This window comes from Marmota monax, unplaced genomic scaffold, assembly GCF_021218885.2.
Source record: "Marmota monax isolate L192 unplaced genomic scaffold, Marmota_monax_Labrador192_F-V1.1 WCK01_AAM20220418_F8-fsc00033, whole genome shotgun sequence".
Lineage (NCBI taxonomy): Eukaryota > Metazoa > Chordata > Mammalia > Rodentia > Sciuridae > Marmota > Marmota monax.
Genome location: NW_026694282.1, coordinates 4,676,162 through 4,703,749, shown reverse-complemented (window position 1 = coordinate 4,703,749; position 27,588 = coordinate 4,676,162). Strand labels below are relative to the sequence as shown.

General features: G+C 35.5%; 1 protein-coding gene across 2 annotated transcripts in view; it reads right to left on the bottom strand.

Moving 5' to 3' along the window:
• The window catches only part of Adamtsl1 (ADAMTS like 1), a 935,498-nt gene that overhangs the window by 475,887 nt on the left and 432,023 nt on the right, over window positions 1–27,588 (bottom strand). The gene's annotated exons all lie outside the window — the stretch shown is intronic.

Below are 27,588 nucleotides of genomic sequence, written 5' to 3'. Positions count from 1 at the left end.
TTTTAGTATTTATGTTTGGGTAGGATTAAAATTTTTTTAAGAAAACATTTCTACTCTTCCTAAAGGAAAACAGAGTTGGAATTTTAAACTTCTCTCATGAAGAGACTGTGCCCTTTGCTAGGGATCATCAGGCCAAAATTTCTAGTAAACCTGGAATGATGAAAATTTTCTGTGGCTAATCCCAGCATGCACACAATAAAATTCTTCCTATTTGTCTTCAGAGTTTCCTCTACTAGGTTTCATTAATCATAATAGTGTTATTTGAAAGAAAGAAGCATCTCATTAGAACTATTTTGTTCATCTAAGTGTAAATGAAATGTTAATAATGAATTATGCAAAAATAATGAGCTAGAATAATTTCTCTTGGGAGTTAAGAAAACTACTTTCAGGATGTCTGTCTAAAACACTGACCAACTATGCTTTGTAACCTCTTGCCTGGTACTTATAATTTTAATTACAGAATTCCAGTTATTTATTCTAAATAAAAATAATTTTACAAAGTTTGTCCAACTCTCTTATCGAGGATATAATTCCCACTAAAGATTTTTAAAATCTGAAAAGGCAAAGGAAATACATTTAAAACATCAGAGTTTTGACAAGGAAAAGGTATAAAAATGACTCAGGTCAGGTATCAAAAGTGCCCCCTATATTTCAGGTCAGACAAAATAAATGAGTTCCTCACCTCCAGGCACAAGGCATGGTTTTTGCTGTTATTAAATAGCAATGGTGTGAATCGACAAGAGACCCAACTCACTCATGACTGCCAGGATGAAGGGTTCATGTAGATCGTTCATCTTACAGCCAAAGCAATCATTTCCGTTAGATGACCCCATCACCCAGTCTATAGCTACCACCATAAACAAATTAACACCTCTGGTATCTCAGCATACACCCTTATCCAGCCCTGTTTATCTTGGAGCTCTCCCTTGGACAGCCTTGCTTACATTAGTAAAAGTTCAAGCTCTGTGGGTGCTCCACTGTGAGTGGCTGGAGGTTTTATATATTTATCTGTGTGCCACAGTGGGCCCTGAGTTGTGTCCTGAACATAGCCCCTCTGGTTATTATCTTCCTTGAGCGCGGGGAGGATTTCTCCTGAGGTATTCCTGCTAGGAGTTTGTCAACACTCCCCAGAGGATTCCAATTAGTTCTGGTGCAGCTAATTGTTCCAGCATGTGGTCCACACTCTGCCACTCCAGATGTTTACCACTGGTAAGGCATCTCATGTTTATCACCCCACTGGACATAAACGAGGGGCCACTGCCAGCAAATTTCAATCAATTTAGAACTCAGTACCACAGACCACCTTTGTCCGTCTATGATGCCACTTGTCTGCCCTGAAAACATTGTGCATCTCATTGCAAAACTTACTGTGCCTTCAGGTTGAGATAACCAACCCCTCTGTTTCAGTGATTCATCATTATTCAGGAGAAAAACAATTTCCTGGTCCCTGTACCAGAAATGGTATGTTTGCCCTGACCATTTTTTTTTCTTCTTAATCTCATGGATACTATGTATCATGTAACTATATCTTGTCTCTCCTTTTTTTTTCTTTTTGGATTAGCTGCTAGTCTAGAGTTAAATTCACTTCCCTTTTCTAACAAATATACAGAACCTCATGACAGATATTTTGCAAATGCTGGCTTAAATTAAATATTTTGTTTCTGATTTTTAATAGCTCAAACTTTGTATTGTACTTATTTATAATTTTTTTATTGTAGTTGTTCTTTTGTATTCTCTTTTCTGGAAAATGTAAGTTGAACACAGAACATCAGAGCTATGACCATGAAAATACAATTTTTTCCTCTCTGTTTCAAGTCCTTCGTCAATGTCTTTAAAGATAGGCTCTTACAAATTATCTGACATAAGATTGTAATTTCAATTATTTTTCTGTATATGGCATTTAACTTTGAATAATAATATGGTGGTCATTTGTGTCTTTATTTGTAAAGTACTCACCAAAAATCAAATTTGGTGTTCAAAAACTAGTATGCTAATAAGAACATGTGACCTGAAATATTTTTTCTCTCTTTGGTTATGAGGTTTTATCTTCACATATTGCAAGGCAACTCCCCATCCTTAGGGTCTATGATGCAGGTGTAGCTATAAGAGTTATGGAATTCATTTCCTAATAAGAACTACAATGCAACTGGCTGATCCAAGTCTAGATGAAAGTATTTCAACAATTAGGATGTAGAATAGCCATTTTGAGATGAGAAAATGAGAAATGGGATGAGAATATCCCTTATATTTCTCAGTATACTTGTGCAATTCTGGAAGTACTTGAGATTCAGCACCGATTTTAAAATTGGTGACTAGACTTAACTTTGGTTACACACATTAACCACTTTATGTTTTCAAGAAGATAAAAAAGCAGTGTTTATAGGAATTTATTGACATGACCAATATGTAGCCCTGAAGAGGTCTTTATACTTCAATAATTAAGAAAAAATTAAATAGAAAGTCAATTTATGTTCAATTAAAAAAGAAAAAAGACATAGACATGGGAATGACTGAAATAAAAAGAAAGCAGAAGTTTTTGTATCATTTGAAAAAAGATGGAAATATTGATTAATTTTAAATTTATTGAAGCCAAATAAAAATGTTAGAATTTAATGGTATTCAACAAAAAATTGAGATAAAATATTTAATTTTCAAAGTAATAAGAGTAGTAAATATATTGGAAAAGAAAAGACTATAAAGGAAGCAAAAGAAAAAAGCAAAAAAGAAAAAGTCTCAAATATAAAGCACAAATTAAGAATGTAAGGCTGTAGCTCAGTTAGTCGAGTGCTTGCCTAGCATGCACAAGGTCTTGGGTTCACTCCAAAAAAAAAAAAAAAGTAAAGATAGCTACAAATAATTAATAAAAAGAAATGTAAACAGACTAAACTTGTTTTTTTAAATAGAGACTACCATATTAGATATAAATAATAAAATTCCAAAATCTATTTATAAAAAACAATGTATACAGGGACTGGGGTTGTGGCTCAGCAGTAGAGCCAGCACCTAGTGCATGTGAGGTGCTGGATTTGAGCCTCAGCACCACATATGAATAAATAAAAAAATAAAGGTATTGTGCCCACCTACAACTAAAAATATATTTTAAAAAAATAATGTGTTCAACTCACGGACATAGAAAGGTTGAAATATAGGGATGAAAAACTGAATAGCTGGAAAATATTATCCAAAATAAAACAAGTTTAATTATGTTAAATGCCAGACAAAATGGGCTGAAGCAAAAATTTTAATAGGAAGAAAATTTAGAAAGAAAAATTTTAATAAGGAAGAAAATTATATGAAAAAGGTACAAATTCTGTATCAGAAAGATATAGCAATTCTGAATGTGTATGTTACTACATCCCCAAAATACAGAAGCAAAATTTTCAGAATTTATAGAAATCAATAATTTTAGAGGAGTATTTTTAAAAACCCATTGTCATTAATTAATATATCAAACAGATAAAAATTTAGAACAAAGAGAATGCAAACAACCATTCATGTCCCTGAAACCAACTTCCAGATTTTGAAAAGAATTTTCAAATTTACACTGAAGAATTACAAAAAGTAAATTCTGTGACCCTGAAATAAGGCTCAAAGAAAATCTAAAGAATTAATATTATACAGGTGATGTTCATTGAATGTACAGCAATATAATTCAAAATGAGAATGGAAAGAGATAATAACTTTATTTGCAGTGAATACAACCAACAACATAGGAAACAACCAAATGCTTACTAATGGTAGAACTGTTAAGTCATTAATGCATATCCATATATTAGAGTATTATACTACATTGAAACTAAATGGACTAAGAGTATGTGTCAATATGAATAAATCTCAACAATATAATTTTAACAGCAAAAAGCAAGTTCTGTAATGTTAGGTATTAAGGAAGTAAAAATTTTAAAGGTAACGTAATACCATATATGACCTACAGATAACTATAAATTTAGTAATGGTTTTGAATTGTGTGTGGGAATGATGAATACCAACTTCAGGATCATGATATGGCTGGTGAGGAAGGGAGGGACTGAAATAAAGAAATGCTACACAGGAGGCTCCATCGGCATTTTTACTATTTATGTTTTATAAATATATTTTCAACAGGTGTGATGAAATAGTAAGAATGGAGAAACTTGGCAATGGGCATTAAGACGTGTGACCTTACATTTATTTTATTTATTTATATTATATGTTTTCTATACATTTTATAAGTTTAAAATATTTCACACAATAAAATAATTTTTACGTTGATGTCTATCCTTCATGTTTTTCTTTTAATATTATATTCTAAATTTAAAATATTTAATGTTCTATATAAATATATGAAATAGGGTCCCAGTGTATATATTGATTTTTAAAGTTATTTCTCCACTTAACAATATTTCCTGAAACATCTCTTCCACATCAATAAATATATTTCTACCACTTCATTTATGAGACCTCTGATATATACTAACAAATTGCTCTTTTGGATGCCTTTTTGATTTTTGTTAATGGATGCATAGAAAATTTGGATAATTAAGCCAAGGAAGAAATTTGGGGCTTACTAGAAAGGAAGATGATTATTAAAAATATTGATTTACAGAAATCATAATACTTAAGAGTGAGTGAGAATGATTGCTGAGAAGAAATTCAAATGAGCAAAAAAAAAATCCTATGGAGTTGGTCTAAAGGATATTAAAATGTTGAAGATGGAAATAGAAAAGGACATACAATGACCTGCAAGCAGAATATACTACAATTCCAAGTAAAGTGATTACTTCTACAAAATGAAGGAAACTGGATCAGATTATTAGCTAAGTATATAAGTAACAAAGGTAATTTTAGATACATCGAGGCGAAATTATGGAAAGAGTCCAGGTTAAAAAAGAAAAAGAAGAAGAACAAAGAAAGAAAAGAGAAAGCAGAGGCCCCTTATTAAACAAGTAAACTCAAGATTCTCGGAAAGGAGATATTTTTAAATTTTGCATAAAGAAATCTGATAGCAAATCTGAGGGGGAGGTACACATCTTGGAACAGGGAAATAGTTCTCCATCCTAGTGTCCCAGTGTCCTTAATGCGATATAGTCCCTAATTATGCTGGTCCCAGTAATTATCTCACCACTAACCATTGTGGTTAAGAAATCAGAGGGCTAAAAAGCTGAACCATATCAAATCTAAGGTTCAACACTCAGCTATTTGTCATTTTGCTTTCTTTATTTTGAAATGGCAGAACTAGTGATCATTTTCCATGAAACAACAGTGTTATTTTCAACTTTTTTTTAAAAAAAAATAGCATTTCTGGGGCACTCTTTATCAAATAACTGTGTTAGTGAATCCTAAAAGAAAATATTCCTATAACAAAGAAGAAAGCAGTTAGAACTAAAATAAAATTTTTGTTCATTTTTTAAAAAGAACAGTTATTAACAGATATTATACATTAATGGTTCAGGATGCTTGTTTTATTATATTTTATTTTACCTCACTGACATTTATAAGCTACCATAAAATTACCATTATCATTTTAGCTTAGAATAGAGAAGATGCAGGTGGGGAGAAAGCAACTTGAGAAACAAGAGTGAATAATTGACATTCTCACATCATTTAAAACAAATCCTGCCACCAACTGCCTGTAACTCCCTTCTTGTACCACATGTTATTAGTTTGGGACTATAAATGTGACAGGCATAGAGTAAAATGTCAGGCAAATACTACTGGAGTGGGGAAAACCACAATTTATCATATAATAATAATTTAAAATGAATTTTAGGCTTTGTAAAAAGAGGGATGAAATTTTAAATATAGATAATTATTATTTTCATAGGTGAGATTAAAACTTAATATCCATTTTACTGCTAACATTATTAAATGCTTTGGGGACTCTTGTTGGAAACGGTGTTGTAAAAGGGAGGGCTTGGAAACTTTGGTTCTTCATTATCACATATTCTTCAAACTAAAAGTAAATAAACATGCAGTGCCACAGTCTGGCTCGGCACAAATGCTGCAGTCTGGCTGGGCACACAATCACGAGCCACCACACAGCTTGTAGATTCAAACAGCAACCCTTTATTCCCGAACTCACACCAGCCGTCTACAATCACGTTCTGGGGAAATCCACGTTCTCTTCCCAAATCCACCTCCACTGGGCTTCTATCTCCAAAATATACTGTCTGAATCCCTTGACAACTCAAGGGGAACTCAGGCAGCAGGATACGCCCTAATCCCAACAGGAATAATCTTAAACCTTAAACCTGGAACCTAAACTGGGAACGCCCTAAACACGATTATCTTAAAACCGGGAACACCCTAATCTGCCTTGGTCCTTGAGCAAGGTCACCTACATTCAATGTCACTGCAACATGTCAGCAACATGGGGTACGCTGGCAAGGAAATTGTCATACCTACTTGGCTAATGGCTCCCAGCATCTCCCCCCTTCTGATTAATTAAACAACAAGCAATGTGGCTTAAGGACCGTGCCTGGTAGGTTGTCCAATTCAACATATGGTTCTTACCCGTCATCGGAAAACTGACCTTTAGGCGTCAGCCTCCTGTCTTAGGTTGATACCACTGCAATTGGATCATACCCATCACTGACTACCGGTCCAGCATAAGCCATTGGCCCCCAAATTTTAGACCATCACTAGCAGAAGGGAGGAGGATACAGAAATGCCACGACACCAAGCCAATTGATGGCTCCTTGGGAAAAATTGCATCACTGGTGACACCATCAGCAAAGAAAATTCACTATTGCTAATGTATTGTTCAAAATCAATTTCAAGGAGCAAAAGAGGAAATATTTTAAAGCCACAGAAAAGCAAATTCCTCATTATTTTCCATGAAGATGCTTTTCATTTCACCATAGAATGAGTAACACCATCCCATCCTTGCCCTCAGTTGGTGACTAGGAATTGGCAACACCAGATCTTGGAGGCTAATCTGGGAATCTGGAAAGATGATTAAACCAGAGGATAGGCGAAATGTCCAAGAAATGCAGGCAAAAGGTCAATTATGAGAAGGATTTAGGTAGAAAAGTTGGTGGGTCATGTTGGGTAAAAGAGAAAAATAGCATGGGCTCTCCATTGTAGCATCATTTAAATGTCCCTGCCCATTCAAACTTTGCCTGTAACCTGTCCCCATGTGCCCAGGAGGGCAGGAAGACAGGAGTCTGGCTCTACAGGAGGAGTTCAATGAATGGTTCTACTGAGCAGGAAAAAAGATTGGGAAATGAAAGTCCAGAGCATAGATTTAGATTTGCATGGAGATGGTTCTCTCCAAGACATTTACAAGGCATGTAGGAAGAGAAAGGGAAGGAGAAAGACCAGGAAAGAGTAACTGGATCCAGAAAATATGTCAGTGGAATCAAGAGAACACAATAAACATAACAAGAAGAAGAGAACATTTTCAGAGGAAAGAAGTGGTTAAGAGTGACAGACGGAGCAGAAATGTCAAAGAAAGAGAACTCTAGGAAAAATAATCCTATTGAGTTTGACCAGGAGAACCTCAGACAGTCAAGCACAGTTCAGTGAATGGCAAGCAGGCTCATGAGGTTACAGGAAATGAAGGAAGGAGACACATGTTATAGTCGTGGGAACAATTCATTCTCCATTGATGTGAGGGCATTTATGGATTCAGAACTCTTCACATAAGAATTCCTGGCTAGCTGTGGAAAAGAGAGAAGAGGGCTTTGAAGGAGGCAGAAGCTAACATTTGTTGCAGATCATCTACCATGCCCTGGCATCAAGAATTTGCTACTTGCTACTCAAAGTGTGGTCCACATAGCAGTGAGCTGAGGAAGCAGCAGGACCTGAGAGCCTGGGAGAACTGCAGAACCTCAGGCATGAACCACAGTTCCTGAATCAGAGTCTGCCTTTAACCAGACCCAAGGTGATTCAAACACACAGCGAAGTTTGAGGGGCACTGTTTTCAATTTTCACGGATAGATATTGAGAAGTATAGGAATGTAACTTTACTTCTCCAGACCTGCACTTGGCCTCCTTAGAAGCCCTCAAGTCTCCTCTGGTGGCAACAGAAACTTCTTTATATTTGTCACCTCCAGGCAGAGCAGTCCGTTTCAGTTTCAAGCAGTCTTGCTGGGACAACTTTTTGATTAAATCAGTATCCAACTGTACTCAAAGGGGACAGTAACAGATCTGTCATTTCAGAAATCTCATGTCTGTTACTTGTTGCCCAGTGACAAATGAATTCAAATGCTGTGGCTGAAAAAAATCATCACTTTTTAACAAAATATGTTTTTAACAATTCTTGGATCTGCTGGGCAGTTCTGATCTGAGCAGGTGTGGCTGATTTCTATGGTCAGCTGATCTTTCCATAATCAGAAATAATCTTCCTCTATTTTGGGCCTACATTTTGCAAATAATATTCATTCTAGGGTGTCTTCATCTCCATTAGACCCTTTTCACTTTGCATAGTCCAAAGTAATATCTAAATAAAGCTACTGTATAGGATAAAACATTTTTCATGTTTAAGAATATCCCACTACATTTGTATATAAATTTTGTTAATATCCTTCTACCCCCCAAAACCCCACAACTCTATAATTTAGGATTAATAGATGAGAACAGTCAGTCTTAGCATGTTTAATTCCCCCAAAGACAGTATGCACCTCATTTAAAGAAATGTCTAAGGACATTGCTTTGCCGCAGTCTGGCTGGGCACAAATAACCGGGGGGTGACAAGCAACTTGTGAAGGTTGATACAGCAGGAACCGCTTTATTGCAGGACAGCAGGGGTATATATACTTAACTAATTACACACAGCTTATCTTAATTAACATAAACTAGATACAGCAGTCAACCAATAAGGAATCCTCATCTTAATGATTACACACAGCTTAACTTAATTGACATAATCTAGACACAGCAGTCAGTCATTAAGGAATCTCTATCATCTTAATGGCTCGCTGGCATTACTTCTCAAACCACTCCTCTTGGCAAAGTGCCCGGCGCCATCTTGACTTGTCTGTGGCTCTCAACATTGCTTCACTTTCTGTCTCAACACAGTCCTCTTTCACTGTTCATACGCTCCTTTAGAATATTTGCCATCCTTTAATTGGCATCGGACAGCCTTTTGGAAATCCATTGTGTAAGGACAGCCATTCTTGCAGAACTGTGTTATAATGAGCATTGTTGATCATGATTCGAACATTGTTAGTGGGGATCTCTTTCCAGTAGGTGTTAGGGAGGGCTGAGAGGTAATTTCAAGGAAACCACAAGAAATACCTGGTGATCTTGTTCGTATTGCAGCCTCACACATATTCAGGTAATATCCTGAAGCCTTGGTCTCTTTCCTGCCATTAACATATCCCTAAACAGGTTCTGGATTTTATGGCTCCTTTGTTTCTTTGGAGAAACTGACATCTCTGTCCTCGCTCTACCATAAGAAACCATGTGTCTGTAGAGGTTCTCCAAAACAAACATGCCTTTCACTCTTCCTAATCTCAAGCACTTCTCACTATTGAAAACAAAAACAAAAACAAAAAAACAGGATTGAAAGGGAAAATGGATAAATTTAGACATGCATTTTGGAGTTCCCTCTCCTTCTGGGATTCTGGCAAAATTAAGCAATTCTGAATTGGAAAGTCCCTGAAGATATGACTGTGACATGTGGCAGTTTGCTTGGCAACTGGTAATATGAACATTGCCAGAGTCCACAGCAAGATGTGTTCTTCACCACCTTCCTAAATATTTCATGCACCTTTGACCTTGAGCCACTGTTTTGTGTTTGCTAATCTAGAAAGCACATCCTTATTCATGCGAGTGTGTTTAGTTTTTAAAGGTGGTCATTTTAAAAGGCACTTTGCTACCTGCCACCTGTCAAAATTCTCTATCAGCAGGTTATGAAACTCTATAATCACCATTCAAGTCCTGTTTATCAGCCTTGTGTGCCAGGAGTCACTGGAAAAGCAGAAGTACTTAGAAAGTAGTCAAGATGAAGTATAGGGAAAATATTTCATTGAGCTGTCTAGAAACAGTATTTAATATGTTATAGAAGGAAAACAGTAAACATTAAAATCATTACACTTTAGCTGAAAGGTAAAACATTGATGATTTTTCTTTAATCATTTGTTTTATTGATTGACTGCAGTACCAGGGATTGAACCCAGGACCTCACACATGCTGGACTCTTCCACTGAGCTACATGCCCACCCCCTATGACTATCTTTAATAAGTTACTTACTAATTATGGAGAAATACGTAACCAGGGAAATCAAAGTCCAATTATCCCGCCTCTATTTCAAATAAGATTTCAGTGATATAAGGTTTTTAAAATGGGCTCAGATTTTTTCCCTTGTTCCTTACAAAGTCAATGAGATCATGGTCCTCCATCAACTATATATGCCAGATTTCTGTACCTGTTTTATTAAAGGGAATGTCTCATTCTCTGTGAAAGAGAAGAAATTGTTTTCTTCTTTCTGCTTTATTTTCTCCAAGTCACCCAGCAATGTGGGATCATATCATATTGAGAGATAGCATAAAGGTGGTGTCAAGATGTCGTGGGTTTAAATAAGTCCTTACTCTGTGTAGGCATGAGATCTAGGGAAGAACCTCAACTTTTCCAACTCTCAGCTATATAATTCATAAAATAGGATTAACAACACCTGCATCAAAGAGTTTCCCAAAAACCTAAAGATTAAATATCCAAATAATACCTGGCACAAAATAGCTACTCAATAAATGGTAGCTTTCATTGATACTATTAACATACTTTTTAAAAAAGACAAGAAGACCTCTTATTTTTCACAGCAGGAACAAAATTAATCTTCAAACTTGAGGGAAAAGGAGAATGGAAAGACCAAATAACAATCTCTTGATGAGCTGAAATTCTCTCTCTATTATGTTTGAATTAAAACCACTTATATGAACAAAGTCTAATTGAGTTAGGTCAAGGGGTAGCCTTCGGGTCAAGTTCTAAAATGAGTTTATCCACTTCAAGCTCAAGAAGTATTTTATTATTTAAGTTAAACATAAGAACATTATCTTTTCTCCCCAGGTTATTCCCATCCACTCAAGTGCATTCCCTTTGCATGATTTCAGCCAGAAAGAAAACTGGATGATCTAGAGAAAACAAGGGAGGACCCAGTGGATTTTTGAATATGCTTGCACACCGTGGGGGACAAAGGAGTTGGGCTGGAGGAGCCACATGCTGCCCACATGGGCTTTTCTTCAAGTCCTATTAGATGTCAGTGGCTGTTTCCAGATAAAGGTTCTTTAAAGGGTGGGGAGAAAGATCAATTCCTCTCCCTCTGCTTTGTCTCAGCTCCTGCGGCACTGGGATTGGTCTGCTGCTGGTATTCACCCGGAGGATTGGAGTAAATGAGGAAAGGAGGATGGAGAGAAATGGAGGTGAATTCAGCCTTAATGAGAAAAACATGAGAACTCTTAATAAACAACAACAAAAAAGAAGCTCTAGTGTATAAAATGTGAACCCTCCAGATTGACTGAGTCATTGGGAAGTTTATTCATAAAAATGTGCACTTTCTTCCTTCCCCAATCTTTCCATTAAAGTGCTCTTTGCCTCATGTGTGGGTAGCAACATTTTATGTTCTTTTCCCAGATGGGATGACCAGAAAAGTAGAATCAACAAGTAAAAATTATTTATAACTTAAAAATAACTACTAAGGTTGTTGGTGGAAGAAGAGAGAGAAGGAATATAAATTTAAAATTGCTTTACAATATCCATTCAAAATATATATATATATATATATATATATATATATATATATATATATATATAATTCTTAATTTTATCATTTCCCCACCTCCTTAACACCTCTTATTTCTACCTTTATTCCATATCTTTTGTTTTCCTTCTCATTTCTTCTGTACCCTCTGTTTCATCAATTGTGCATTTATTCTAAAACTTCCAATTTCTCATTAGTTAATTCCTTCTAATGCAGTATCTTTTGCAATCCTCCTTTCCCTATACTCATGCTTCTGAATCTGTGTTTGTTTGTTTTTGTTGTTGTTGTTTTTAGTACTGAAGATTGAACCCAAGGGCGTTTTATCCCTGGGCTCCATTCTCAGCCACCTCCTTCCCCTACTCTTTAAAAAAAATTTTTTTTGAGGCAGTTCTTGTTAAGTTGCCCAGGCTGGCCTCACACTTTCAATCCCCCTGCGTCAGCCTCCAGAGTTGCTGGGATTACAGATGCCTTTCTGAATTCGTATTCAACAAACTTAAGTGAAAGAGAGTCTAGGGAATGAATAAGCATAGGAGGGGTGATTGAAATAAGTAACGAGAAATCTTGAAACAGTTAAATAGGTGAAGAAATAAAACATAGAAGGCAAAGAAGGCAGCAAAGATAAAGAATGAGAAAGTAGGAAAGGGGTTAATATTTCCTGCTTTAACAACCCCTGGGTACTCCTCAAATCCAGCTATCTCATTCAGTATGTGCTTTATTTCTTCATGCCCATGGAATTGGGAAACAGGAAAGAGACTTTAATGAAAGCCCTTAATCCCTGATGGGACTACATAGTAGAGAAAATGGCCTGAGAATGCCCAGGGGGAATGGCGCTGCTTTCCTAGTTTCCTCACGCATTTACACCTCCTGGTAGTGATGGAGCCTTTTCTTTAGTTCCATGAAAGAGTTAATGTCTTCATCCTATGTTTGTCATTTTTATATTTTCTTATCCTCTCATCTCTGATAAAGTCAATTTCCCTCTTCCCCTTCCTGGACTTTCCAGACAACGGAGATCCTTTTGCATCCCATGGGCTTTATCTCTTCCACTAGCTTGGCTGTCCTTCATCCCCATTGTCAAAAGACAAAACTACAACAAGCAAGTTATAGGTCTAATTTGGCTTTTATTTGCAATTCATTTCACAAACAAGAATGAGAGCTCCCGCTGGGCCGTGGCAGAACAGTGGGTTTTATGAGGTGGGAACCAGAAAGCAACTACAGAAGGAAGTTGATTGATTAATATCTGTTTAGTGGTAAGTGTTAAAAAAAAATACTTCTTTATTTTGATGACTCAGGTAGACTGGAATCTCATAATTTCAAGAAAAATTGGTCTGTTTGGGGATCCAGGTGCTTCCTTAAAGTTTCCGTTTGCTTGTGTAGCACTTAGCAGAAGTGACTCCATTTTGGATTGGGCTAGTCTGTTGGTTCCTAAGGCAAGAACTCAGACCAAACAGTGGCCTCCTATAACTTTTAATACACTTTTGGTTCACAACATTTTGTTTAAGCCCCTCACCTCAGTGATCACCCTCCTTACTTGCAGAAGATTACAATACCCCTATCTTTACAGAAAAAAAACAGAGGTCCTGGTCAGGAGCTTCCTCGAGTTCCTAACCCTTCATCAGCCATCCCACAGTTTGCTTCTCTTGGGTCTCACAAGATGAAGTGTCCTGAGTCCAAAGCTATTTCCTTTACCTGAACTCTTGGATCCCACCCTTTCTAAGGATCTTGCTCCTTAATTATGACTAGATCCCATTAGCATTTGTGACTAAAAAAATTTATGAATATGGGACTAGTCAGAGGATGATCAGAGAGGAAGAGGAAGCAAAGGACTTAAAGGAAAAAAAATGCAATTGTGAATTTCAAAATATCTAGAAGAGAGAATTTATTCTGAATGTTTCATTGAAAAGAAATAATAAATGGTGCGCATAATCCCAGCTATTAGGGAGACTAAGGTAGGAGGATTGCAAATTCAAGGCCAGTCTCAGCAACTTACTGAGACTGTGTCTCAAAATAAGGCTGGGGATGTAGCTCAGTGGCAGCATGCCCCTGGTTTTGATTCGCAGCAGCACACACACACACACACACACAAAATTATGTTTAAGGAGATGGATATGCTAATTATTCTGATTGGATTATCACACAGTGAATACATGTCCCCTATAAATGTGTGCCTCGAAAATTTGTTCAATTATTGAGTCAATAAAACTTTTAAAAGGAGTTGAAAGTAAAGAAGTAGAGTGGAAGGAAGGGAGATTAGAAGAAAGGAAAATGAGGTTGGAAAGCCTAAAATGAAGAGGTAAAGAGGGGAGGGGGTTGCTCTGGAGAGAATGTGGTATGAGAAATGGGAAACTGCCAGGGAATAATCTGGACCTGTTTTAGTATCATATAAGTAATGTCAATAAGGATGCATATTTTACTATTTAGATGTGCTCCTTTAATGTGACACCAAAGAATAAAACTGTTGATGTGAGAGATGTGGCTTCCATAAAGTTGTGCTTATACTAAAAACAAAAAATAAAATAAAATTTATAAAGCTCCTTCAATCCTATATCTTCTCTGGTTATAAAGCCAAAATTGTTGAAACATTTTCTTTATTCTGAGTCTCCATTTGCTCACCCTTATTACACTTTTGAAAAAATGGTTCAAAATTGCTACCATTTATTGAGTGTTCACTGTGTGCCGGACGCCTGAGCTTCACACCCACTATTTTCCTTTACTACTCAAATAACAATCCTTGCATTTCAATTTGGTTGAAGACTTATTTCCTAGTCCAAAGTAGAACTAAAATAAGGTCCCTTCTTTAGTTGAGTGGCTTTGCATGAATATGGTAGAGACAGCAGATGAAAGGAAACAAAAGAAATCTTTCCTGCTTTCTCTCCACTCTTTCAATTCAGATGTCAAAGAGAGGGAAGGAAAGAGGTGCCTTCCTAGCGGGGAGTATGGTCATGCTTTCATCACTGGGGGCTCTTGAAGGCTGAGCACCAAAACACTGTCAGGGTCCCCTAGCAGTCTCCAGAGTGTTGAGAAATGTCTTATCCACTCCATCTCAGGGGCTCAGGGATGGATCTGTAGCTAGGGTGTCCATGAACACCAGGCCTTTCCAAATGTCTAACAGACAATCACATACCTACAAATTGTCCCACAAACTCAAACTCTTGCCTGGTGAATTTATAGTTAAAAACTCCAATGTCCACACTGGATTTAATGAATATGAACTAATAATTTATGTTTTTACAAAGTCACTTCTTAATAAAATGGAGACCTAAAAATCTGGATGAAGATAGTAATTATCCTATCAGGAAAGGCGTAGAGAAATAAACTCTTTAATATTTACCGAGTGCCTAATGTGGATAGGCACTATTCCATGTGCTTGACATGCTAACTCATATTGTTCTCACAATAACCTTAACACATAGGCTTGATTATAATTATTATTCTCATTTTCCAGATCAGAAACTCATTGAGCAATGAAATAATTTTTTCAAGCTCACACTACAAATAAATGATATAGGAGGATACTGGAATCCTTATAATGCAATAACAAAGCCCATGGTCTTAATCACTGTCTCTTTTCATCTGTCTATAATTCAGTTTTATAAAATTAAAGAAAAGTCTATCATACTCTTTGTGAGAATTTTAAGAACTCATTTTCACAAACATTATCCATATTCTTACAACAAAATGAAACTTATACAATAATGTTTGATAAGCCACAAGTATAAAATAAATCATAAGTAAATGCGTTTTTATTTTAAATAAATATTTGTAAAGCATACTTAAAATGGTATATATCATTAACCAATGGTAAAAGTGCTGTTGATTCTCAGAAAAAACTTTAGCATTAAACTTTTATGTCCATTACATATACATTTGCTATATTGAAGTCAATAGCTATTGGCTACTCTGCTTCTTCCTCTTCTATACCTCTTAAATTGATCCCCTCTATCCATATCCTAATCCACTGATTTCAGGCATGATCTCCAAATCTACCCCCAGACATATTTCTAGAACATTTTTATAACTTTTGCCATTTTCTTTCAGTCGGACATTGTAGATGTTTGTTTTCATCTCTTTCCTATTAGAATATCATGACCTTAATAAATGTTTAAATGAATGAATTCTTATAAACTCTAGGATTCATAAGAAAATTTTTAAAATTCTGTTTTGGACCATATGCAGTGAGAAATAAGGAAAGAACAAAGAATATGTATATTAACTACACTGGAAATTTTTACAAAATATTATTTCTACAGAAGAAAAGGGAAGAGTCATACTAAATACGTTGTATAGTTAGTATATTAAGGTTGATAATGTATAATGAATCAGAGATTAGCTTTTATTTGCCAGCACAAATTAGACATAAAATGATTTAACTATGTACTTTTATATTTTGTCTCCTTGAATAAGGTAAAGCAATAAAACCATAATATTTAGTTGATCACCAATCAGTTATTAAAATAGCTTATAACTAATTTTCACTAGATTAGGTAATAATCTAGTGAGAATTAAGTACTGTCTCTTCCTTCTAAAATGATGACCTTAGGAAAAATGAGCTAGTGATGGTATTGTGATACAGAGCTACCATATTGGGGCACTGGAGAGGAATAACACAAGAAGTCTCCTTTCTGGTCAGGTGGTAAGTCAACTATGGTTGGCACATTATTTCTGTGTAGTTGAGGGGTGTCTGGCGACCCAGGCTGATTCCTTCACTTTCCTTGGACACAAGCATTGAGGAGTATCCAAAATCTGTAAATTATGGTCCCATTGTCAGTTCCATCCATCATCTAAAGGAGATAATTCCCAAAAGAGATGAATAGCCTTGTAAGGTGTAATGGAAAAATGGAGAGGGGTCATTTATAGGTGGTTGGTACCATTGGTAACACACTTTCTTCTTTAACTAAAATGTATTGAATGTATAGGCAAGTTTTTTTTAATTTTGTTTTTTGTGTAAGCCTTCTTTTACTGAAAGAATATTTGTTATTTATTTTTTAACTTATACATAAAAGCATATATATAGATTAAATTATACATATTAACAGGTTGTCACCGTGTGATGTGTTCGTATACATACACACTGAATAATGTTTAAATCAGGTTAAACATACCTATCTCTGCAAATGTCTTATCATTTTTTTTTCATGGTAAAAACATTCAAAATCCTTCTAGATTTTTGAGATGTATAATCCATAACCGCCATCCATGATCATCCTATTGTGCAATACCACACCAGAATTTCTTATTCCTATTTTACTGGGTCATGCAGATGGACTAGGCTGAATATAACTCCATTTATTTGTACAATGGATTCCTTTTGAGGAATAAGTGTCTTATATATGTGCAATAGGAATATGCTTTTTAAAATCTGTCAATTACAGTCCCTTATCGTAAGCCAGTGTCTCTCTTCCAGAATCATATCTTTCACTATTGCTCTAAGGAGGGACCAAGATAAATGCTATTACAAAGAGGATAAGGCAATTACAAAGGGCAGTGGTTTCAAACTTGGGGTGCATATTAGATTCAAGTGGAGAATTTTTGAAACTACTGATGCTCAGGCTGTACTCAAGTCCAATTAACAAAGAGTCTCCTTGGGTGGGCCTGGTCATCTATGATTTTTAATATTCCACAAGTGATTTCAAGTTGTAGCCAAGGTTGAGAAGTACTGACCAAAGTCAAGTTCACATCAGAAGAGGAGGAATAGGAAAATTCCAAAATGGAATAGAAAGCTCCTCAGATGGAAAGTGGCTAGCCCAATTTCTTGTCTTTAAAAACTGCTCAACATATGTTGGTTGCTATTGTCCCTATAGGACCTGGAGCTCAGGACAGAGGCCAGGGGTACAGGTAGAGAGATGTTTATGTCATTGCCATATCTACCCACTACTATTCCTAGAATCCTGGTGAAAATCCTGATGGAGAATGTCATAGGCTACAGGAGAAGCAAAGAAGAGGGGGTTTGCCCTATTTGTAACTTGGGACTCTCAAAGGGGACTGACTACCTTGTGGTGTTTCCCTCACTCTAGACCAGGGCATTTGAACCAGAGGAAGATCTTTGGTGTGGTATTGCCAAGCTGCTGAAATTGGCAAGGGTGCTGAATTTAGATCTCCAAATTCTCTCTTGGTTCTAGGAGAGCCCTTATTGACAATGCTAAGGTGGATAATTAAAGAAACCATTGTTATCAAGGACCAGCAGCTTGCAAATTTCTGACTTCTTGCATACTCCAAAGGCAGAGCAAAACCACCCTGCACTCAGATGGCATCTTGGGAAGAAAAAAGGGAAAGAATATCGGAAAGGACTGTTAACAAATTGAAAGATGACTGGACTAACATAAAGGAAATAAAAGCTCCACTATTATCTAACTGAATAGGAGGCATATGAATAAGATAAAATAATTTAATAAGTTGATGACACATTTTTTTGCATATTTATACTAGGTAAAATTTCAGATAACCCCCAAAGAAAAATAGGAAGCTCTTTGGATAGTTTTCAGTCAACAATAAATTTTCAATAAATGTCAGCAGTGACAGTTAATTCAGAGGGCATTTTGTGACATAAGAATTAATGATCAAAATTTTGGAGACTGGGAATCTTTACTAAAAGTAATTGAATACTAAAATCGAATGGGAAGAAAATCTAGAAATAATCTAACATAATCCTATAATTTTAGAAATTATAAGTTCCAGAAGATAAAGGATTCCCTGCCCACTAGCCCCACTCTCACTTTGAGAGTTATCCCACAACCAGGACAGGATCTGACTTCTGTGTCCCCTAGCCAAGCATTGTGAAAAACTGAGTAGGTGAGAGAGTTCCATAGTTTGCTGTTGTGTCCCATTTTAGTGTTATTTTTATAATGGTTATGATTTCATTATAATTGTTCTGATTTCAATCTGGAATCAGGAAGTGGCTATGTGTACAGAAAGCACATATTTTAGAGAGCACCACATGTAATCAAACCCTTCAATACTGTATTATATCTACAATAGATGGGAGTAAGCCTTCAGTTAAGAGCCAAACCAAAAGACCTTGATGATAGAGCTTAGTGAGGATATATTTTTATAGTGTTGGTGAAAACACATTCAATATAGGAAAATGGGACTTGTGAAATTAGAGATTTGGTTGTGCGCTAGTGGACTAGGGGTGTGAAGACCATAGTTCAAGTCCATTTTCAAGACCTTGGGCCAATCTGTATCCTCTCTCTCTCCCTCAGTTTTTTTCTCATCTAAAAAAAGGTAGGTGTTCCTGTTCTTCTCATAAGAAGAACTCAAGTCATGACATGTTGTTTACACTTCTCAATATTAGTGTGCTTCCCATGCCTCTTGTCTCCCCACTCCAAAACTAATGATGATATTTGGTGATCTTACTGCCACTACTACTAGTACTACTAGTCTTAAGAGTGCCATTTCTAAGTCAGTTCCCAGGCTATCTTATTATGCATTCCCTCTTTTTTAAGTGCTGAATGGAAGACAAGTCTTATTTGGCTACTCCCAAGTTCCCATATTTGGCTAAATTAATCACCAGAGAAATGCAGTTAAAGGATTCCCTTTAACTTCTGAGGTGCTTTGTTGTCCAAGGCTATTCTTGAATTACGTAAAAATTCCTGTTGTCAATAAGTATAGATAATTTTGCCTATTTTAGAAGTACCTGGAACCTCATGCCTATTGTGGTGCCTTAGTGGTAAGAAGGCATCGTACGTGCTCACGGATCTAATATCAGAGCTGAGCCCAGAGCCCTTGTGGGAGAGAAGCAGCTTTATTTATATACTATATCTACCCTGTGAGTTCTGGGTTTCATCAAAACCGCATCTGGCTCCAAAGAGAGATTCTAAACTAGAATAAGCTTTGCCTCCTCACATCCTAATACCCACATTTATTTGTGCTTGTGAAATACATTTTCCAAAATTCAAGACATCATAAAAAAAAGTTGATAAATTTTATAGTGGCATGTATTTCATGATTCTAAAACCCTGTTTAATATAATTTTATTATCCTTTTGTGTTTAACAATATATGTTCAAAGAATTACATAAACCTATCACAATAATAAAACTATTATGCTTAGCAAACATATATTTATAAAGCAAATAAAAATATCCAGTAAACCTAAGAGTAACAACTCAGATAATATCAGATTCCATTAAAAAGAAAAACCTCCCTTTTGAGCTTAGTGTGTTTTTAAGGTTTGGCAATATATGCAGCTTGCAATGTGATATACATTTCAGATGCACTCCACCCTTATTAAAATACTGGCTGAAGGAGACAGACATTTGGTGCATAATCAGAAAGTATTATTCTAATGATGGAATGCATGATAGCTATGCTGAGTTTTATATCAGAAAGATCTTTAAAAAAGGTCAGAGTAGATAACACATATACACATATATGGCTCAAAATACAAAGCACCAGAACCTGAATAAAAATTGTATGAGTGCTGTAAAACTAAGGACCTCATTCTAATGGAGCCATGTGATGCTTAAATAAGAATTAATTTTCTAAATCTAGATATATTTTCACCCAAGTATAACAAATAATGAATTGGACATGAGGCTTACTAAGAATTCCTATAAAAACCTTTTACACTCTTAAACAATGACTTTCAAGATAGCATTTTGAAACAATCAGAGCAATATAAATAAAACTGGTTCTTTAGTTTGAATCTAACCCGTTTATTGATTCTTAATATTAATTCTTGCACTATAGGAGTCTTATTAAGGAAGTTGGGACATAATCTGACATGATGGAGATTTAGGCCTACTTTTTCTTCTAATAGTGTCTCTGGTTTAATTCTAGATCCTTGATCCACTTTGAGTTAAGTTTTGTACATGGTGAGAAATAGGGATTTAATTTCATTTTGTTGCATATGGATTTCCAGTTTTACCAGCACCATTTGTTGAAGAGGCTACCTTTTCTTCAATGTATGTTTTTGGTGCCTTTGTCTAATATAAGGTAACTGTAATTATGTGGGTTAGTCTCTGTGTCCTCTATTATGTACCATTGGTCTACAAATCTATTTTGGTGCCAACACCATGCTGTTTTGTTACTATTGCTCTGTAGTATAGTTTAAGGTCTAGTATAGTGATGCTATCTGCTTCACTCTTCTTGCTTATGATTGCTTTAGTGATTCTGGGTCTTTTATTTTTCTAGATGAATTTCTAATCATCTTTTCTATTTCTATGAGGAATGTCATTGGGATTTTGATTGGTATTGCATTGATTCTGTATAGTGCTTTTGGTAGTATGGTCATTTTGACAATATTAATTCTGCCTATCCAAGAACAAGGGAGATTTTTCCATCTTCTAAGGTCTTCTTCAGTTTCTTTCTTCAGCATTCTGTAGTTTTCATTGTAGAGGTCTTTCACCTCTTTTGTTAAGTTGATTCCCAAGAATTTTTTATTTTATTTTTTGAGGCTATTGTAAATGGGGTAGTTTTCCTCATTTCCTTTTATGAGGATTCGTCACTGATATATAGAAATGCCTTTGATTTATGGGTGTTGGTTTTCTATCCTACTACTCTGCTGAATTCATTTACTCATTCTAGAAGTTTTCCGGTAGAATTTCTTTCATCTGTCTAATTGCTCTGGCCAGTGTTTCAAGGACTATGTTACATAGAAGTGGTGGAAAGAGGGAATCCCTGTCTTGTTCCAGTTTTTAGAGGGAACGATTTCAATTTTTCTCCATTTAGAATGATATTGTCCTGGGGCTTAGAATGGATAGATTTTATGATATTGAGATATGTTCCTGTTATCCCTAGTTTTTCTAGTGTTTTGAACAGGAAGGGGTGCTTTATTTTGTTGAATGCTTTTTCTCCATCTATTGGGATGATCATATGATTCTTATCTTGTCTATTGATGTGATAAATTACACTTACTGATTCCTGTATGTTGAAATTCACTTGATCATGGTGTCCTATGTTTTTGTATTTGATTTGCCAGAATTTTATTGAGAATTTTTGCATCTATGTTCATTAGAAATATTATTTTGAAGTTTTTTTCCTTTGATGTGTTTTTGCCTGGTTTTGGAATCAGGGTGTTATTGGCCTCATAGAATGAGTTTGGAAGTGCTCCCTCTTTTTCTATTTCCTGAAAAAAAAACTTGAAGAGTATTGGTATTCTTCTTTAAAGGTCTTGTAGAACTTGATTGTGTATACATCCAGTCCTGGGGTTTTATTTGTTGGTAGGCTTCTGATGGTGTCTTCTATTTCATCACTTGAAATTGATCTGTTTAAATTGTGTATATCATCCTGATTCAATTTGAACAGATCATATGAGTCTAGAAATTTGCCAGTGCCTTCAATATTTTCTATTTTATTGGAGTAAAAGTTTTCAAACTAAAAAGCTTCTTCTCAGAAAAAAAAATCAGTGAGGTGAATAGAGGGCCTACAATTTGAGAACAAATTTTTACCACATGCATGTCAAATACAGCACTAATCTCTAGGTTATATAAAGAACTAAAACAAAAACAAAAACCCGATCAATAAATGGACCAAGGACCTGAACAGATACTTCTCAGAAGAGGATACATAATCAATTTACAAGTATATGAAAAAATGCTCATAATTTCTAGCAATCAGAGAAATGCAAATCAAAACTACTCTAAGATTTCATCTCACTCCAGTCAGAATGGCAGCTATTAAGAATACAAACAATAAGTATTGGTGAGAATGTGGGGGAAAAGGCACACTCATACATTGCTGGTGGGACTGCAAATTGGTGGCAGCCAATATAGAAAGCAATATGGAGAATCCTTGGAAAGCTGGGAATGGAACCACCATTTGACCCAGCTATCCCATTCATCCATCTATACCCAAAGGACTAAAAAACAGCATACTAGAGGGACACAGCCACATCAATGTTTATAGCAGCACAATTCCCAATAGGTAAACTTCAGTAGATGAATGCATAAAGAAAATGTGGTATATATACACAATGGAATATTATTCAGCATTAAAAGAGAATAAAATCATGGCATTCGCAAGTAAATGGATGGAGTTGAAGAATATAATGCTAAGTGAAGTTAATCAATCCCCCCAAACTAAATGCCTAATGTTTTTTCTCATTTAAGGATGCTGATTCATAATGTGGTTGTGGCGGGGGCATGGGATGATTAGGTGAACTCTAGATAGGGTATAGAGGAAAAGGGGAGGGAGTGGAAGGGAGGGGAATAAGGATAGTAAAGACAGTGGAATGAGATGGACGTCATTACCTTAAGTACATGCATGAAGACACGAATGGTGTGACTCTACTTTGTGTACAGACAGATATGAGAAATTGTGCTCTGTATATGAAATACGAATTGTAAAGCATTCTGCTGTCATATATAACAAATTAAAATTTAAAAAATAAATAAATAAATAAAACTGGTTCTATCTGAAAATATCTGTAAATATTTTCTTCAACTCATATGCTAAGTTTATGATTTGAAATTATCACTTGAGATTAACATACCTCTATTTTCTGCCTTTCAAAAAAGCAAGAGAAATATCTTTTTCTTCATCTATATTCAATTAGCTAGAAAATTATGCCCAGTTCATTACTGACTTTGTTGGAGTGATTGTGGAAATGCTGTGTGCACATTTAAACTAAAATGCTCTATAGCATATCTGATTTATTTTGAAATACATACAAACACACAATGCAAAATAGAAAATATTGCTTATATATAAAGTAATAATAAATAAGATGAAGTCTATAGTAATTTCTGGTACTAACAGAAATTCTGTTACTAATGAATATGAGCAGCTATCATTTATTGAGCCCTTAGCATGCATGAGACACCTGGCTAAGTGTTTTATATGGGTTATGTTATTCATATAACAAGCTTATGACATAAAAACAATTATATACATTTTACAGGTGAAGAAAACTAAAGCTAATTAATTTACTTGAGATATCATCAAGAGCAAGTAGCAGTTGATAATTTAACCAAGGCAGTCTGACTCAAGAACCTGTGCTATATAAATAAAGTATAAGCCTTTTCTTAACACAAACTCGCCTTTAAAAATACTAAATTTAGCAAATTCCTTTTATATATCAGCTAGTTAATAGCTTCAATTCTGTCTTACCTTATAACATCTTACCTTATAATATCTTAACTGTCTTAACTATCTTACCTTATAATATCTTCTATTGTCATATTTAGACATATTTTTTAACTGAAGAATAACTCTAGAAAGGAATTCTTGTTTGGGATATAAACAAAGTTAATCAAGAGACAGAATCTAAATAACATATATCAGTTTGAACTGTCAGTGAAATGCTATGCTTTGTGCTTTCCTTAATAAAATCTTGGACCAAGCTGTAGGACCTTAAGGTCTTGGTAGTAGTACCTGATGTCTACAATTTTACTCTATCTGCACTAAATAGATGTTACTGAAATGATCACTGTGTGGGATTATACACAGGTCTTTAATAAAATCAAATCCAGAATAAAGGGGCCTGGCCCCACCACAAAAGGCAACATGTGAAACAATTATGATTTGCCAGTTCCAAATAATATACTTTCTTTAAAAAAAAGAAGGCAGCATGTGAGCATAAACAATCCATACATACTTTGTAGGCAGATGGCTCTGCCCTCCAATTCTGTCTCTGCTACTAGAGTTGTGTGAAACTGGACTGATTGATTCCTTCACCTGTTTGAGTCTGTGCCGCAGTCCGGCTGCAGCAAAATAACCGGGGGTGACGAGCAACTTGTGTACATTGATACAGCAGGAGTGGGAGCCGTTTATTGTAGGACCCGAGGGGTATATATATATATATTCCACACAGCTTATCTTAATTAACATAAACTAGATACAGAAGTCAACCAATAAGGAATCTCCACACTTAATGGCTCGCTGGCGTTACTTCACAAACCACTCCTTCTGCAAAATGCCAGGGGCCATTTTGACTTGTTCACAGACTCTAACAAGTCTGATATCCTCTTGGAAAACCATGAAATAGAACCTGTATAAATAAAACAGGCAGAAAAGTAGACACACAGCCAGACACATTGTACTTGTACAACAAATATGAGTTTCATTGCTCTTTGCCCTGGCCGTGGTCTACAAGGACATACTCTTAGACCAGCAGTCAGTCTGGGAGCAGAAGGCCCTTCCCAACCACTCCCCACTGGGACATCTCTGTGGGACAGCAGTGTGCAGTAACCTGTGCTCATAAAAGTAAGTGATATCCACAAGGTTTCTTACCATGAAAAAGGAATATTTGTGATGCATTTAGAAAGACCACCTCATCTTTACATGTGGAAGATAGCTCTTCATACTGAGGCCTGCCTGCCCACCTACTTATCCATCTAACTATCCATCACCTGAATGGAAAACCTGGCTCTGACACTAAACAAGGAACTCTGTTTTTATGAATGTCATTCACTCTCTTGGTGCCTCAGTTTCCACCTCTGTTCAAAATAAGAACAATAATAGTATACAGTTTAAGGGGTAATTTTAAGAATTAAGAGTTACTATATAATGTGATTAGAACAACAGTACTGGTACCTTGTAGCTGTTCATTAAGTTATTTGTATTTTTTGTTGTTGGGTTTTTGTTTGTTTGTTTGCTTTGTTTTTGTTTTTGTTTGTGTAACAAGAATTGAACTCAGGGGCACTCAACCACTGAGCCACATCCATGGCCCTATTTGGTATTTTATTTAGAGATAGGGTCTCACTGAGTTGCTTAGTGCCTTGCTTTTGCTGAGGCTGGCTTTGAATTCATGATCCTCCTGCCTCAGTTTCCTGAGCCACTGAGATTACAGACATGTGCCACTGCGTCTCTGGCTAAATTATTTGTATTATTAATGTTTTAAAATATTATTAAAGATTAAGAAACAGATTGGGAAATTATGGCTTCCTCTGTTTCACAGCTAGTTAATGGCAACCCACAAGCTTGGAATCAAGCAGGTTTATGCATGCCAAGTTTCAGTTCTTTCCATTATATCAGGCAATCTCCCCAAAAGGAAAAACACAACTCATCTTCTGTTATCTGAAAGATTCACTTACCCAAAATACTTTAACTCCAATAACTAAATTATTATGGTCTATCATAAGTGAAAAAGCTTGAACTGTGCAACTGTACATATTCCTGGGGAATCTAATCTCAGACCTGTTTGAAAATCTTATATTTACAGGTGTTTTATTCCAAGTATTATTATTATTTGGCTATTACCTTTGACTGTGGAACATTGGTAGAAATCTTTAAATGAACAGAATGCTTTGGTAGGTGGAGAAATACAGATTTCTGAGTAGAATGTACAGAGGTTTAAAGAGGAAGAAGTAAAAGAGCAAGGGCTCTTCCTGAGAAGATGTTCCAAATTCAGTATTTGGTGAATTGAGGGATGAGGCAGTATATTTGTCTACACATGAATGAGACAAAAAAAAAAAAAAAGAATAAGAGTTAGTGATTTATTTTCATATTTTTCCTACTCTAAGTGGTTGGTGGTTAAAGAGACATCATCCATTTAATAACAAGGTTTTTTTGAGGAAATATTATACCATGATTGACATACATGCTGATTACAAAATGCACAAACCTCAAGTGTTAAAATATAAAAACCCCTGTCTCAGAAAGGAGAAAATAGTTACAGGATGATACTTAGAAATGTACATATGAATGAGGATTATTGTACACAGGACCAAAGAGGAGAGAAGACAGAAATGAAATTTACATGTGGGGGGGGCACCTGAAGAAATGAGAAGCTTGGTGCCAACTTGAATCATGGGCACATCAACAAGCTGAGAGGCTCAAATTCTGTTATGAAAAATTTATGCAAACATATAAACTACAAATGCAAAAAGAAAGTCTGGGTGACTCATATAATTTTAAACTCCCTTGTTTCTTGGTTGCAAAGAAACTTCTCTATGGTATCCTAAAATAAATAAAAAGTAGATTAGATCATTATTACTTTCTCTCAAAAAAAACTCCATATTCAAAACACATAGAAATAATTTACATAATCTTCCCATATTTTCTTTCTCTCAAAAATTTTCCTTTCTTCTCTAAGAACCCCAAACTCTGCCCTCTAATTCAGCCTAATCTAAACCATCACTCTTACTCCTCTGTCTCTTTCTTCTCATTCCTACTTTTATTTTCTTATTGTTGCAAAATCATCATACATCCAAATAATGTCTACAATGCCCACATATGATTTGAAAAGGTTTTAAAAATGAACACCTGTGTACCTTCACTGGGCTTCATATTTTCCTCTAATCCTATTTTCCTCTGCAATCTGTGAGTTGCATTATATTGAATTTTGTGTCAATAAATAGTTGTGTTTTTACATATAGTTTTAATATATACAAATGCATCTCTGAACAATGTGAGTTTTAGAACTTGATATTAATGAAATATAATTAGTAAAAGCTTTCTATGACTTCCCTCTTTTTCCTCTATATCTCTGAGATAAAACCATGTTGATAAGCATTGAATATCTCATTGAATAAATGTACTACAACTTACTTATCTAGTTTACTGCTGATAGAAACTGAGGTTGCTTACAGGTTAGAGTTATTAAGAAAATTGTTTTATGAATATTATTCTATACATCTCCAGGATGCATATGTCATCGTCTATGAAGGGCACATATTTGGGTCATAGAATATGGGCATGTTATTCTGTATCTAATAATTCTAATATCTGCACTGAGGGTTTATTTATGTATTTATTTTTTGCTGATTATATTTTATGAGGGCTTACGTGGATTTACTGAGTCTTGATTGTGACTCAAGTCCCTGGGAGTTTTATCTCTGAGAATTATTTAAGATCAGAGATTTAAATTGTACTGTATGAGAAAGGACTGGGATTTCTACCACCCCTGGGGCATTAATGATGTCCATTCACTTTATCCTAAAATGTCATCTGAGCTTTTATTTGGAGCCCATGTCTGTATTTATTACGAGGTGTCTTAGAATTATTCAGAGTCAAAGTGAAGACAAGAGTAA